The 14,977-nt window shown below is 44.6% G+C and overlaps 1 long non-coding RNA gene across 1 annotated transcript; it reads left to right on the top strand.

Annotated features, from left to right (window-relative positions):
- Positions 1-6,383: 6,383 nt before the first annotated feature.
- LOC143961216 (uncharacterized) lies at positions 6,384-13,230 on the top strand. The gene is made up of 3 exons (XR_013270436.1): positions 6,384-6,727; positions 12,757-12,921; positions 13,043-13,230. It is a non-coding gene; the product is annotated as an uncharacterized LOC143961216 (long non-coding RNA).
- The last annotated feature ends 1,747 nt before the right edge of the window (positions 13,231-14,977 follow it).

Genomic DNA, 14,977 nt, shown 5'->3' with positions numbered 1-14,977 from the left:
CCTCCTGGGGCTGCTTATTATGAGGGGCTCCCACCATCCCTGTGCTGTGCTGACTTCCTCCTGGGGCTGTACCTCTGCTGTGCATATTATGAGGGGCTCCCACCATCCCTGTGCTATGCTCATTATGAGGGGCTCCCACCATCCCTGTGTTGTGCTGACTTCCTCCTGGGGCTGCTTATTCTGAGGGGCTCCCACCATCCCTGTGCTGTGCTGACTTCCTCCTGGGGCTGCTTACGGTGCAGGTGTCAGTGCTGTTTATCACGGTGCTGGTGTCAGTGCTGTATATCACGGTGCTGGTGTCAGTGCTTTATGTCACGCTGCTGATGTCAGTGCTCTCTATCACGGTGCTGGTGTCAGATGACTCTATCACGGTGCAGGTGTCATTGCTGTATGTCACGCTGCTGGTGATCATCTCCTGCTCCACAGTCCTGAATTGTCACAATTTCACATATAAAAAAGAATGCTTGTAGTTGTCGATCCCAGATTCACCTCATACTTGTGTTATGTGATTGGCCATGTGGTGGGACTATGTTTGCACAGCTAGTAATTATTTTGTGGCTGCAAATTTGACCTGTAGGTTTGCAAAGTTCGCCTCCCATTGAAGTCAATGGGGCCCGCCGCGAACGTTACGGTTCGCAAACTATCGGCCGCGTTCGCGGTGAGCTTATCTCCCTCTAAGCACCCTTCCTGACACAGATTTTCAGTTACTGTTATCTCATGTGTCAGAGAGCTTGTCAGAAGTGACTAATGCTGATAACAGAGGAACGAAGCACCAGAGAGAAACAACAATTAGAGCTTTGGAGAGAGAGATAAGTAAACACTATTGATATATATGCTTAGTTCAACATTCATGAATGGGGTTTTAAACCACTTTAATTATATTCCCAGTCCACATGCCCCCAACATGGGGGGTACCATGACAAAGCAACTTGTCCGGATGTTGAAAAAGACAGGCTTGTTCCCAGCATCCCTGGCCCATTGGTTATTGTAACTATGGGCAGGGGGCAGAAGAGATTGATCAGGAAAGAAATCAATCATTTATCGATGGCTTTGAGTATCTAGAAACTGGCTAAATTGTCTTTCATACATTTTAGGTATGCAGATTAGGTATTATTCTATTCTGTTTTAGAGAATATTTTGAGGACCTCAATATCAACAGAAAACTGACAAAGGGGTCGCATGAAAAATGCATCAAGGCTAAGAGCCACTAATGTAGACATTAACTTTTAATGATGCATCGAAGATTAAAATGGGGAAAAACTGCCCATGAATACTTACAAAATATAAAAATCACGGTCAGACATGTACTATCCAGACCTCATTTTGAAACAGAACTTGTCTAATTTAAGCAACAAAAATTAGTCACGCATAGACTGTTAAGAAAGAAAAAAATTTACCCAAACTAAAATGAGGAACAAGAATTCATGCTTTGGGAAAAGTCTTTGAGATTACATTTGAGGCTTGAAACCATAAGTGCACTCAAAACCACAATATAAAAAAATTTAAAAATTAATTGGTAGCGTAAACATTTTCCAATTATGCATCAGGAACTTTTAGCCCTTGTACACATGGTCGGAGATTCCAACAACCAAATCCGTCGGAGTAATTCCGACGGATTAATTCCGGAAGAGGTCCGGAAGTGATGTTGCATACACACGGTCGGACTAAGTTGTCGGAAACTCAGATTGTCCATAACGTGACGACGTTTAGGGATGGCCGACGGTTCGCCCGGCGGTCGGTTCGCAGCGAATTTTGGCTGTTCGCGGTCCTTCCGATCGGCGGACTATTGCCGCTGTTCGCCCGGCGGACTTACGTGTTTACTGTGTAAAAGAACTTTGACCTATGATGACACATCCATCATGTGGTACAGGACAGCCAATTGAGACATTACAGCACATGGACACTTGGACATTCCCCCTAACTTATAAATAGACCTGATCCGGCGGCCATTTTACATTCTTTCGTATGTCACTATAGGGAGAGGTTGCTGTGTGGAGCAGGGAGAGACTTCAGTGACCCAAATCGCTAGCTATTAGGTCCACAAAAGTTCTTTTAAGGACTGGTATGGTATAGGTGTAGTTCAGGATATAGGTTTGAGGCACTGCTATTCAAGTCATTGTTGCAGCAGCCTGTCTTTTGTCAGTGCTGAGAGAGGGACAGGACGCTGTGTGCAGCAGGGACAGTCAGTTTAATCATTAGCTGTTACTATTAGGTCCACAAAAGTCCTTTTCAGGACTGGTATGGTAAAGTAGTACAGGATATAGTTTTGAGTGCTATTCAAGTTATTGTTGCAGCAGCCTGTGTTTTGTCAGTTTAAATAGGGACAGACAGGAAGCTGTGTGTGGCAGTGAGGGACAGTCAGTTTAATCAGTAGCTGTTACTATTAGGTCCACAAAGGTTCGGGTAGGACTGGTATGGTAATAGGCTTGTACACGTATAATATCCTTTCTTCCAAATATAGAAAGAATATTATACTTGACTGCTGCCCTATTCTACAGCAGTCCTTTATGAGTATAGGGACTGAGGTACAGTCTGCTAATCACAACCTACTAGTTGCACAAAGGTCCTTATAAGGACTGGTAAGGTATAGTATACTAGAGTATATAGGGTTGAGTGAGGTACAGTCTGCTAATCCTTAAGGACTGGTATAGGTCCACAATATATAGGGTTGAGGTGCACTACTGCTGACTGCTGCCCTATTCTGCAGCAGTCCTTTATCAGTATAGGGACTGAGGTACAGTCTGCTAATCACAACCTACTAGTTACACAAAGGTCCTTCTAAGGACTGGTAAGGTATAGTGTACTAGAGTATATAGGGTTGAGTGAGGTACAGTCTGCTAATCCTTAAGGACTGGTATAGGTCCACAATATATAGGGTTGAGGTGCACTACTGCTGACTGCTGACCAATTCTGCAGCAGTCCTTTATCAGTATAGGGACTGAGGTACAGTCTGCTAATCACAACCTACTAGTTTCACAAAGGTCCTTATAAGGACTGGTAAGGTATAGCGTACTACAGTACATAGGGTTGAGTGAGGTACAGTCTGCTAATCCTTGAGGACTGGTATAGGTCCACAATATATAGGGTTGAGGTGCACTACTGCTGACTGCTGCCCTATTCTGCAGCAGTCCTTTATCAGTATAGGGACTGAGGTACAGTCTGCTAATCACAACCTACTAGTTCCACAAAGGTCTTTATAAGGACTAGTAAGGTATAGTGTACTAGAGTATATAGGGTTGAGTTAGGTACAGTCTGCTAATCCTTAAGGACTGGTATAGGTCCACAATATATAGGGTTGAGGTGCACTACTGCTGACTGCTGACCAATTCTGCAGCAGTCCTTTATCAGTATAGGGACTGAGGTACAGTCTGCTAATCACAACCTACTAGTTACACAAAGGTCCTTCTAAGGACTGGTAAGGTATAGCGTACTACAGTACATAGGGTTGAGTGAGGTACAGTCTGCTAATCCTTAAGGACTGGTATAGGTCCACAATATATAGGGTTGAGGTGCACTACTGCTGACTGCTGCCCTATTCTGCAGTAGTCCTTTATCAGTATAGGGACTGAGGTACAGTCTGTTAATCACAACCTACTAGTTCCACAAAGGTCCTTATAAGGACTGGTAAGGTATAGTCTACTAGAGTATATAGGGTTGAGTGAGGTACAGTCTGCTATTCCTTAAGGGCTGGTATAGGTCCACAATATATAGGGTTGAGGTGCACTACTGCTGACTGCTGCCCTATTCTGCAGCAGTCCTTTATCAGTATAGGGACTGAGGTATAGTCTGCTAATCACAACCTACTAGTTCCACAAAGGTCCTTCTAAGGACTGGTAAGGTATAGCGTACTATAGTATATAGGGTTGAGTGAGGTACAGTCTGCTAATCCTTAAGGACTGGTATATCACGGTGCTGGTGTCAGTGCTTTATGTCACGCTGCTGATGTCAGTGCTCTCTATCACGGTGCTGGTGTCAGATCACTCTATCACGGTGCAGGTGTCAGTGCGCTATATCATGGTGCTGGTGATCATCTCCTGCACCCTCTTCTTTGCCTACCCTGACCTTCCCTCGCCTCCATTGTCTCAAGAGTCCTGAATTGTCAGAATTTCACATATAATAAAAGAATGCTTGTAGTTGTCGATCCCAGATTCACCTCATACATGTGTTATGTCATTGGCCATGTGGTGGGACTATGTGTGCACAACTAGTAATTATTTTGTGGCTGAAAATATGACCTGTAGATTTGTAAAGTTCACCATCCCTGTGCTGTGCTGACTTCCTCCTGGGGCTGCTTATTATGAGGGGCTCCCACCATCCCTGTGCTATGCTGACTTCCTCCTGGGGCTGCTTATTATGAGGGGCTCCCACCATCCCTGTGCTGTGCTGACTTCCTCCTGGGGCTGTACCTCTGCTGTGCATATTATGAGGGGCTCCCACCATCCCTGTGCTATGCTCATTATGAGGGGCTCCCACCATCCCTGTGCTGTGCTGACTTCCTCCTGGGGCTGCTTATTATGAGGGGCTCCCACCATCCCTGTGCTGTGCTGACTTCCTCCTGGGGCTGTACCTCTGCTGTGCATATTATGAGGGGCTCCCACCATCCCTGTGCTATGCTCATTATGAGGGGCTCCCACCATCCCTGTGTTGTGCTGACTTCCTCCTGGGGCTGCTTATTCTGAGGGGCTCCCACCATCCCTGTGCTGTGCTGACTTCCTCCTGGGGCTGCTTACGGTGCAGGTGTCAGTGCTGTTTATCACGGTGCTGGTGTCAGTGCTGTATATCACGGTGCTGGTGTCAGTGCTTTATGTCACGCTGCTGATGTCAGTGCTCTCTATCACGGTGCTGGTGTCAGATGACTCTATCACGGTGCAGGTGTCATTGCTGTATGTCACGCTGCTGGTGATCATCTCCTGCTCCACAGTCCTGAATTGTCACAATTTCACATATAAAAAAGAATGCTTGTAGTTGTCGATCCCAGATTCACCTCATACTTGTGTTATGTGATTGGCCATGTGGTGGGACTATGTTTGCACAGCTAGTAATTATTTTGTGGCTGCAAATTTGACCTGTAGGTTTGCAAAGTTCGCCTCCCATTGAAGTCAATGGGGCCCGCCGCGAACGTTACGGTTCGCAAACTATCGGCCGCGTTCGCGGTCCGCGTTCGCGAAACGTCCCGTCGGAAGTTCGTTCATCACTAATGACATTATTTTGTGGACTACGTTCAGGCTAGTAGCCAATAGCTTTGGTCTAGGAATTTGATCTGAGCATGCGTGGCACTTTGTCCGTTGGAGTAGGCTACACATGATCGGAGTATGTCCGATAGGAGCATTTTGTCTGAAAATTTTACCGGCAAGTTGGAAAACTTGGTCCGTCGGATATTCCGACGGAAACAGTCCGATGCAGACCACACACCGTCGGAATATCCGACAAAGTGGTCCGATAGGACATATTCCGTCGGAATCTCCGACCCTGTGTACAAGGGCTTAGGAAGAAAAACTTCTTTCAAAGTATTATATTTCAACTCAAAAACTATGATATTACAAATGAAGCCCAGCCAGGAACAAACAAATAAAATAAAATAGAGCATTCAGACACCTACATAGCATTAATGTATGGCAGCTGCATACCTACAAGTGTTCAATACCTAAAACCCAAAAACATACCGTATTCATTATATGGCAGCTTAACAATTTGATGTGTTGGGTGCATTAATTGTTTTGGATATTTTCTAGACTTTTTTCCTTTTTTTTTCACCTGGTGATCCAGGAAGTAATGCAACTTTCTTTAACGGATTAAGCTGTACAGCAAAACTGTCAATAAGAGGTTTGAAACAAACCATTTAACACTGACAGGGGGTGCTTCTAATGGTCAGCTTTTATTAATTTATGTAAAACCTTTATCCCAAAAGGAAAAAATGGTTGCTGTTGCTACTTAAAAAGTGTTAGCTGCAGGAGTTAGCGTCTGGTATTTCAGCTGGAGCAAGGAAACGGTATTCCTGGGTAAAAAAAAGAAAAAAGAAAGAAATTACATATACTGTTGGCCAAATACAGGGTCCCCTCCAGGAGCTCCCAGCATAGGCAACCTCCTCAGATGACAACAGGCACCATACTGATACCCCCAGTAATAAAAAATGGAGAGGGGTGGGACATCTGGGATACAACCCTCTAAAAAATTATTTTGACAAACAAGGGCAAAAAAATGTAAAATTTGCCCCTATTCAAGATGGCCACCATAACCTCAAGCCAGACTGCGCAAGCGTGGCCAGTGGCACTAGGACCTATGAGCCGGCTGCTGACGTCCACTCATGTGCAGAGCTCTCAGGAGGGTGCTGAGGGACTCAGGAAAGCTGATGCGTGGTGCATGCCGCCCACTATAGCAACCAGGAATGAAGGTACAATATCACAAGGAGGGAAAGGCGGTGAGGGAGGAAGAAAGCAAAAAAGAGAGAGAGGAACACAAGGAAAGGAAAGTGAGAGAGAATAGATGACAGGAGGAATAAATTGAAGGATAAGGCTAAGTGAAAAATAGATATAGCTGCTTTCTCTGCTGCAGGCTTGAGCAAATGCCAGTATATAAATGCAGATAGGAGCTCTTAGTTAAGAGACAACTGCTGTCCCAAAAGGCTCACAGAAGGGACTCCCTATCTTATTAGTGCTTTTAGCTGCCTCAAAATAGGTACTGCATCTGGGAGAGGCTTGAAGCCAGCTGGAAGCTGCCGACTGCAGAGGTAAGAGACGTTCGACCACTATTCACTGACTATGAGTTATGAGGAAAAAAAGTAGAATGCTGGGAGTGCACTAATCCTTTCCTTTTATAATATTCACTGGTCCTGAGGGAGGAGCCAAGGTGGAGCTTGTCACACAGGTATGCTGCCATGGAGGCACCGGGAAAAAAGAGATAGTAAAAGAAAATCCCCAAAGTTTGTGTTGTCCCTGGAAAAGTAATAGAGGGCAAATCTCTTAATTTGCAGCAATTTCCTTTCACTTCCCGTTTGGCTGTGGGACAGGAAGTGAAGGGAAATCTTCACAATAGGACACAGAATAAAAATCTGACCCTCCTTTGCTCTATCCATGATGACAAACACAAAAAAAAGTTTTGCCCATAGTTCCACTTTAACTGCTAGTATCACAGTTTTATGTATAATTATGTACATCACTTTCTGCCCCTGTGGTCTGGAGTAGGAAACCAGGAAGGAAGAGGCGCTCAGAGGTGTTGTAGTTTTTCTAAGGAAATGAAGAGCACTGCTGCTGGGACCTGTGGGCAGCTACTGTGGTACTGATAGCTGTGAGTACAAGGCTGCTGTGCTGAGCCCACCAGAGACTGTGTTGCTGTGACTGTTTCTGTGTTGGTCAAGGAGAGCTCCCATACTATACCTGTCAGTGACTATTCTGTTTTGACGCAAGCTATTACAGGTACTATGCTGCGCTGCTGTTATAGACTCCAAGACAGAGAATAAAAGACAAAAGATACCAGGGATCATCTGGATTGGGCTGATACTGCTGCGGTATTTTCACCCAGATCAGATGTGAGACTAGTGCCAGATACATGTAGCTAGGTTTGCGTTTCTGGTGGGTTATACAACAGTTGAAGGATATCCTCATCACCAGAGATCTTGCCTTCAGGTCTTTGACAGTAACTGGGCTTTGCTGCAACATTCTTCTTGAGGTATCACTACTAACAACTATATATATTATTATTATTCAGGATTTATATAGCGCCAGTAATTTACGCAGCGCTTTACAATATAAAAAATAAATAAATAAATATATATATATATATATATATATATATATATATATATATATATATATATATATATATATATATACACAGTGTACATCCCCAGGTATATGTGTACAATTCTACAAGGACTCCTATCAGACCCTTTTCTGGTTATACCTATTTGTACATTGGATGTATGTACTCTTGGATGTATGCATATATTTTTTTTCACTGTTGTGCATCCATATGCTTATGGTTAATGTTAAAAATATATGCTAGTGGCGAGAGGTGGCCAGCACTTTTAAGCACCTGACTAATGTTGATTTAGTGGACAATCCTGCAGAATGCTTGCTGCGCCTCACACGGCGACCCATCAAAAAATGCAAGGCCTCTCTTACTATTCAGCTCTTAAATTCAGCTAGGGCATGCATTCAACTGTGCTGGAGGTCTGTGCATCTGCCCATGAGGTCTCTTTGGTTCTCTAAAATCAATGAAATAAGGGTCATAGAGGACCTTATGGCCACTTTCCATAACTGGGAGGAGTCCTTCCGTGACACATGGAGACCATGGCAAAACTTTGTCTTCACCGATAGCTATCTGCTGGAGGTCTCGCAACATGGCTGATTTCTCTAGGTCTAGTGCTAGGCTCTGAACGAGAGACCCCATCTTTCTGTTTCTTCTGGTTCTCCAAACTCCAACCTTTTTTCTGATGCCCCCCTTTTTCCTTTCTCCTTGTACATGTTTTCTTGTCCCTATTCCCCTCCATTTATCCCACCCTTCACCTTTACTACTCCCCCCAACTGAGTGTATACCTTTAGCTTGTATTTGACCTTATAGGAAAAATTTGTTTTCTTACTGAGTTATGTTGGCTGCCGGGGATCCCTTTTGACCACGTCTATTTTTATTTCTTTATTTCTTTTTATCCCATACAACTGCATTATTACGCTAGGGTTTTTTACACGGACGTGGAAAGTTGTTTCAAATCTTCTCTTTATTATTTTTATAATAACCATAATACATACAGGTACATTTACAACATCATACATAAAACACAAACATCATAATCCTCATTTGTTATCGCCTAAAAAAAAAAAACCCACAAATCTTTTATTTAGGCTTTCCTCTTCCTCTCCTATCTCTCCTCCCCCCTCTCCCCCCTCCTATCATTTTTTCTCCTTTCTCTTTCTTTTCCCTTTTCCTCTCCCTCTTCCTCCCTCCCCCTTTCTTTTAAAGTTGGTGACAATTATGCCACGTACACACGATCAGACTATCCGCTGGACAATCCGCCCGTGTGTGGGCTCCGGCAGACTTTTCCTTTCTTTCCTTAGAAAGAAGGTTTGACTCAAAATTGTCAGCCGAACTCGGTAGTCCGGCCGACAATCCGCCTGTCTGTGTGCTAGTCCGCCGGACTTTTGAAATGAACGGACTTGCCCACACATGGAGAAAAGTCCGTTCATTTTGAATGCGGCTCCAGGTAGACGGGACTAGTGCAGGAAGTTAATGTCGACGCCTCCATCGGTGAGATTGACACCTCGCTGGCCCCGTCATCTGGTATGGATTTAGGCTGGATTCACATCTATGCATTTTTTATGCTTTTTGCATTTTGCAAATTTGTACTACAGAACATGTTCCATAGGAAACCATGGTAAATGGACTGTAGTGCAAATCTACAAAATGCAAAAAGCACTAAAAGTGTATAGGTGTGAATCCAGCCTTAAAGGGGAAGCCCTACACTGAAAAAACGGTGTGGGGGTCCCCCCAAAGTACATATCAGACCCTTATCCGAGCACGCAGCCCAGCCGGTGGGGAGCCGTACCAGGCCGTGTGCCCTCAACATGGGGGGGTGCTTTGGGGAAGGGGGGCCCCCCACCCCAAAGCACCTTGTCCCCATGTTGATGAGGACAAGGGCCTCTTCCTGACAACCCTGGCCGTTGGTTGTCGGGGTCTGTGGGCGGGGGGCTTATCGGAATCCGGGAGCCCCCTTTAATAAGGGGGCCCCCAGATACCGGCCCCCACCCTATGTGAATGAGTATGGGGTACCATGTACCCCTACCCATTCACCTGGTGAAAAAAAGTGTAAAGAAAAAAACACAACACATGTTTTTAAAATAATTTATTGGATAGCTCCGGTGGTCTTCCGTCTTGGGGGGTCTTCTCGGCGGACTCCTCCGCTATCTTCTGCTCATTTGCTAGCTCTTCTACTAGCGGAGGAGCCTGGCTTTCTTCTTCGTAGAGGCGATTCAGTTCGCATTGTGCGCTATACAAGTATTTCATTCATTCATTCATTCATTCGTCATCGGGCTTCCACTTTAAGTTCATACCAGGTGACGGGGACAGCGAGGTGTCAATCTCGCAGAGGGAGGTGGCAACATTGACTTCCTGCGCTAGTTCCGTCTACCTGGAGCCACGTTCAAAATGAATGGACTTTTCTCCATGCGTGGGCAAGTCTGTTAATTTCAAAAGTCCTGTGGACTATGGCGGGGGTCCGCCGGACTTTTGAAAAGTCCAGTCGTGCGTGGGCAGGTCCGCTTGTTTGCAAAGTCTGGCGGTTTGTCAGCCAGACTAAGTCCGCCGGATAGTCCGATCGTGTGTACGCGGCATTACTATCATGCCCTACCAGTCCAGAATATTTGACATGCCATATAACTTGATATATTTTGTATGCTTTGAATCTGTTGAGTTGCTTTTGAAGTTACAGTGGACATTCATTATTTGTTTTTAGCATACGTATGTCATTGTTGCCTGCCTTACTGATATCTTCATTTGTTTAATGCAACTGTTGGCTAAATAAAGGAATTACAAAACAATATATATATGCTGGTTGCATTAGTCTTTCTGCTCCCAATTATTTTGTTTAGATTATTGGTTTATTTTCATGGAAGGGAGTCCCCACTGTTCACAGGGGCCTTGCCTGGATGCACCGCCAACTTTATTATCAAGCCCACTCTTCCACTTAGCAAAAGATCTCGTTCTCTTATTTAGGGCCCCTTAACTATGTTAATAATGGCCCTATTAATTAATAGAGAGCAATCCTGTCAAACAGCTTGTGCCAGTTAATGTGCAAAAAAATTTAAAAAGCCCATTTGTTTTCAAGTTTTTGTACAATATGTGAGGGGTCCCCCATTCATAAATTGCACAGATCATGTGTCTGTCATAAGAGCCTTCCATATTAACCTTCCAGTGGTTGACTGGACTTTCAGAAAGAATATAATTGTGTTGTCCTTGTCTAAAGAAAGATGTTGAAGCAATTCAGGTGAAATTTGCATTGCTGGTATTGAGATAAATAAAAGCAGAACAGTTCCAATCCCTGCTCTGTTCCATTCTCTGTTTAATGCATTCGGACAGCTCCGACATAATACACAAGAAATGACTGTAATCCTTTTGTATGCATTTCAATGCTTTGAGCTCAAATAGAGCAACTAGGACTGAATGCTTTCATCCATAGCAATTTTAAGGTTTAAAGAGTACAATTATGTTGATGTTTAATGTACTGTATTTTCCCTTTCATGCCAAACAAAGAAGTCAAGACAAGAAAGGGGCAGGCGGGGAGTCAGACTGTGCTTCCTGCCTGAGCTCCAGGCAGTTATTGCATGACGTCAGTCCCCCATATCAGGAAGGAACACTGTGTTCTTAAGACTCCTTCCCACATTCCATTCATTTCCCAACTTAGCTCCGCTAAGACTGGGGTCCTGCCTTGCAATCGGAGATGCTGGGGGTACCAGCATATCCCACTGATGCCCAGAAACGCTATGCAAATTTTAACATTGATAGAGACATGCAAAAATAAAAGCTGAATTCTTGTTACGTGAAATTTGTATATGCAAAAAGTTTCAGTTTCAATGACTCTTATTTATTATGGAAACATATCAGTATGAATGAGCAATCTAAAGTAAAATATGCTGTTCCAGTGACATTTTCTGTGTTTTTTTTTATTTATTTTTTATTATTTGAGACATTTAAGTGACTTCACAAGAGGGTCCTCTACTTCTGGCTGTGGTGAGGGGGCAAGCATTAAAAGAGAAGCATGGGTTTGGGGGGTTTTCCATAATCATACTTACCTAGGTGGATGTAGCATCGGTCCAATGCTGCATCTGTCCCCCGGCGCCTCTACACTGATAACCAAGCGATTGAACATCGCTGATGGCTTGGTTCTCACAACTCCAATCAGCATCTCTCTGCTCCCTCCTCGCTCACTGGAGTGCTAAACTGTGGAGGGTCCGTCTCAGCCTCTCAGCAGCTTGGGTGTCAGTGCAGGCAAAATGGGTCACAAGAGTACAAAACAAATTGCACTACTGTGATCCATAGGCAGTGCTGGGACAAGGTCTTCTAGAGCCCAGGGCGAACATGCCAAACTGCGCCCCCCCCCCTCCAAGATGTATAAGTATTATGTGGCAACAAAGATCCTCCTCAACAAAAAACTAAACACTAACTAAACACTAATCCCTTTCACTCCCCCTAAGCCTAATTTTCCCTCCTCGCAGTACAAATAATTCCCTCTGCTGAAATCACCCCTCCCAGCACAAATCTTTGCCCCCCATCCCCCCAGCACAAATGCCCCCCCAAAAAAATCACCCCTCCTAGCACAAATTCTCTACCCCTAAAAATTCCCAATTTCCCCCCCAGTACACATCTCCCCCCCCCACTGGAAAGCCCCCCCCAGCACAAATCCCCCTCCCAAATCCTCCCTCTAAGCACAAATCTTCTTCTCTCATTCCCCTTCCCCACACAAAGCCCCCTAAATTAACACTCTTAGCATACCCCCACACATTTCCCCTCCTAGAACAACACTTACCCTCTGCCACCCTCCAAGTTCCCCCTTGCAACAAAAATCCCCCCCCCCTAATCTCCTTGCGGTGCCCCCTTCACCTCACATGATACCACAGTGCCCAGGGCAGCCGTCCCTTCTGCCCACCCCTTGTCCCTGTCCATAGGAGAAGCCCAGCCTAACGAGCTTGCTAATATACACTGTAACCCCATTGGGGCATTTTGTCTGACATTCTGGCCGATTTATATATGCTGTTCTTTTACCCTCAGTTTTCTTTGTTGAGCTGGTCCCGGGTTGCACACAGGAGATCACAGCATCTGCATCTCTTCGGAGCGAGGAGATACATTTTTCTCTACCCTGTTTCTCACATCTACCCACTGTGGCCTTCTTGGCCTTTTTGTTTATTATTCTGGACCCTACTCATTTATGGACATGTGAGTATGTGGTTAATGTGACCGATATGTTCTTTGCCTTTTTTATCTGTTGCCTTTTTTTGAAACTATGAATGCCTATTGGATATATAATGTTTACTAAAGAGTTCTTTTGTATTTTTAGATTATCATTAAAACTTTAAACTACATATCGAACTATCCCTGAAGAAGAAGTTTGTCATACTTCGTAACGCGTAGGAAATACAATTGTATTTTATGTTTTCATATTTTGTTATATATTTAAATGTTTGGGTATTATAGGCATCTCTTGTGTTTTGTACAAAAACCCAACCATTAATGTTTTTATAAATATGTGCTACTCTTTACGATATTACTCTTTTTTTGATCAATAAAACTTTTTTATAAACTTACATTGTTTCACAATCTGTGCCTAAAAAGTCCCATTTTCCAAGAGGAAATTTGTATACTACTATCCTCCAAAATTCTTTGATATTTAACAAGCTTTGGCTGTACTTCTCCTTTAACCACTTGCTGCCCGCTGGCGTGGCTCTTGTTCTGGGGAAGCATCATCACGGCCAATCACAGATGGTACTGCTCCACTTTTCACAGCGCATGCGCATGATCATGAGCGTGCTGCGTGTGCACGCCAGTGGCAGTGTGTTCCTGGGAACACTGCTCACGCAGGTAAACAGCCATTGGCCGGTGGCTGTTTACCACGTGATCGGTTGTGATCCTTTCACAGCTGATCACTAAATGTAAACATAGAGTGGTAACGATGTGTTACCGGGTTCTCCTCCTCACTTACCGATCACGTGTGAGAAGGAGATTGCGGTAACATCTCTTTACCGCTTACAGTGTACACCAATCACACTGATTGCCCCCCCAATGAAGAAGACCTGTCACTGCCCATCAAAGTACCTGTCACAGTCCATATGAGTTTCACAGCTGATCACTAAATGTAAACATAGAGCGGTAACAATGTGTTACCAGGTTCTCCTCCTCACACACCGATCATGTGTGAGAAGGAGATTGCAGTAACATCTCATTACCGCTTACAGTGTACACCAATCACACTGATTGCTCCCCCAATAAAGAAGACCTGTCACCGCCCATGAAAGTACCTGTCACAGTCCATATGAGTACCTGTCACAGTTCATCTGAGTACCTGTCACAGTCCATATGAGTACCTGTGACAGTTCATCTGAGTACCTGAGTACCTGTCACAGTTCATCAGAGTACTCGAGTACCTGTCACAGTCCATCTAAGTACCCAAGTACCTGTCACAGTCCATCAGAGTACCCGAGAACCTGTCACAGTCCATCAGAGTACCCGAGTACCTGTCACAGTCCATCTGAGTTCCTGAGTACCTGTCACAGTCCATCTGAGTTCCCGAGTACCTGTCACAGTTCATCTGAGTACCTGAGTAACTGAGTACCTGTCACAGTTTATCTGAGTACCCGAGTACCTGTCACAGTACATCTGAGTACCCGGGTACCTGTCACAGTTCATCTGAGTACCTGAGTACCTGTCACAGTCCATATGAGTACCTAAGTAGCTGAGTACCTGTCACAGTCCATATGAGTACCTGAGTACCTGTCACAGTCCATATGAGTACCTGTCATAGTTTATATGAGTACAGAGTACCTGAGTACCTGTCACTGCCCTTCAGAGTACCCGAGTACCTGTCACCAGGCCATCAGAGTACCTGAGTACCTGTTACCAGGCCATCAGAGTATCCAAGTACCTGTCACCAGCCCATCAGAGTACCCGAGTACCTGTTACCCAGCCATCAGAGTAACAGGGTACCTGTCACCAGCCCATCAGAGTAACAGGGTACCTGTCACCAGCCCATCAGAGTACTCGAGTGCCTGTCTGCAGCTCATCAAGTTACCCGAGTACCTGTCTCCAGCCCATCAGAGTACCCGAGTACCTATCTGTAGCCCATCAGAGTACCTGAGTACCTATATGCAACCCATGCCTCATAGAATATAAGTTGGGGTATTTGCTTTCCAAAATGGGGTCATTTTGTGGATAATTCCATTGTCCTGGTGCTCAACGACCTTCAAAAGTGTAATAGGTAGGAATGAAATGTGCAATT

This window comes from Lithobates pipiens, unplaced genomic scaffold, assembly GCF_037356315.1.
Source record: "Lithobates pipiens isolate NorthernLeopardFrog02 unplaced genomic scaffold, aLitPip1_a1.2 Scaffold_8, whole genome shotgun sequence".
Classification (NCBI taxonomy): domain Eukaryota; kingdom Metazoa; phylum Chordata; class Amphibia; order Anura; family Ranidae; genus Lithobates; species Lithobates pipiens.
Note: the sequence above shows the minus strand (reverse complement) of the source record. Positions and strands in the feature narration are given on the sequence as shown.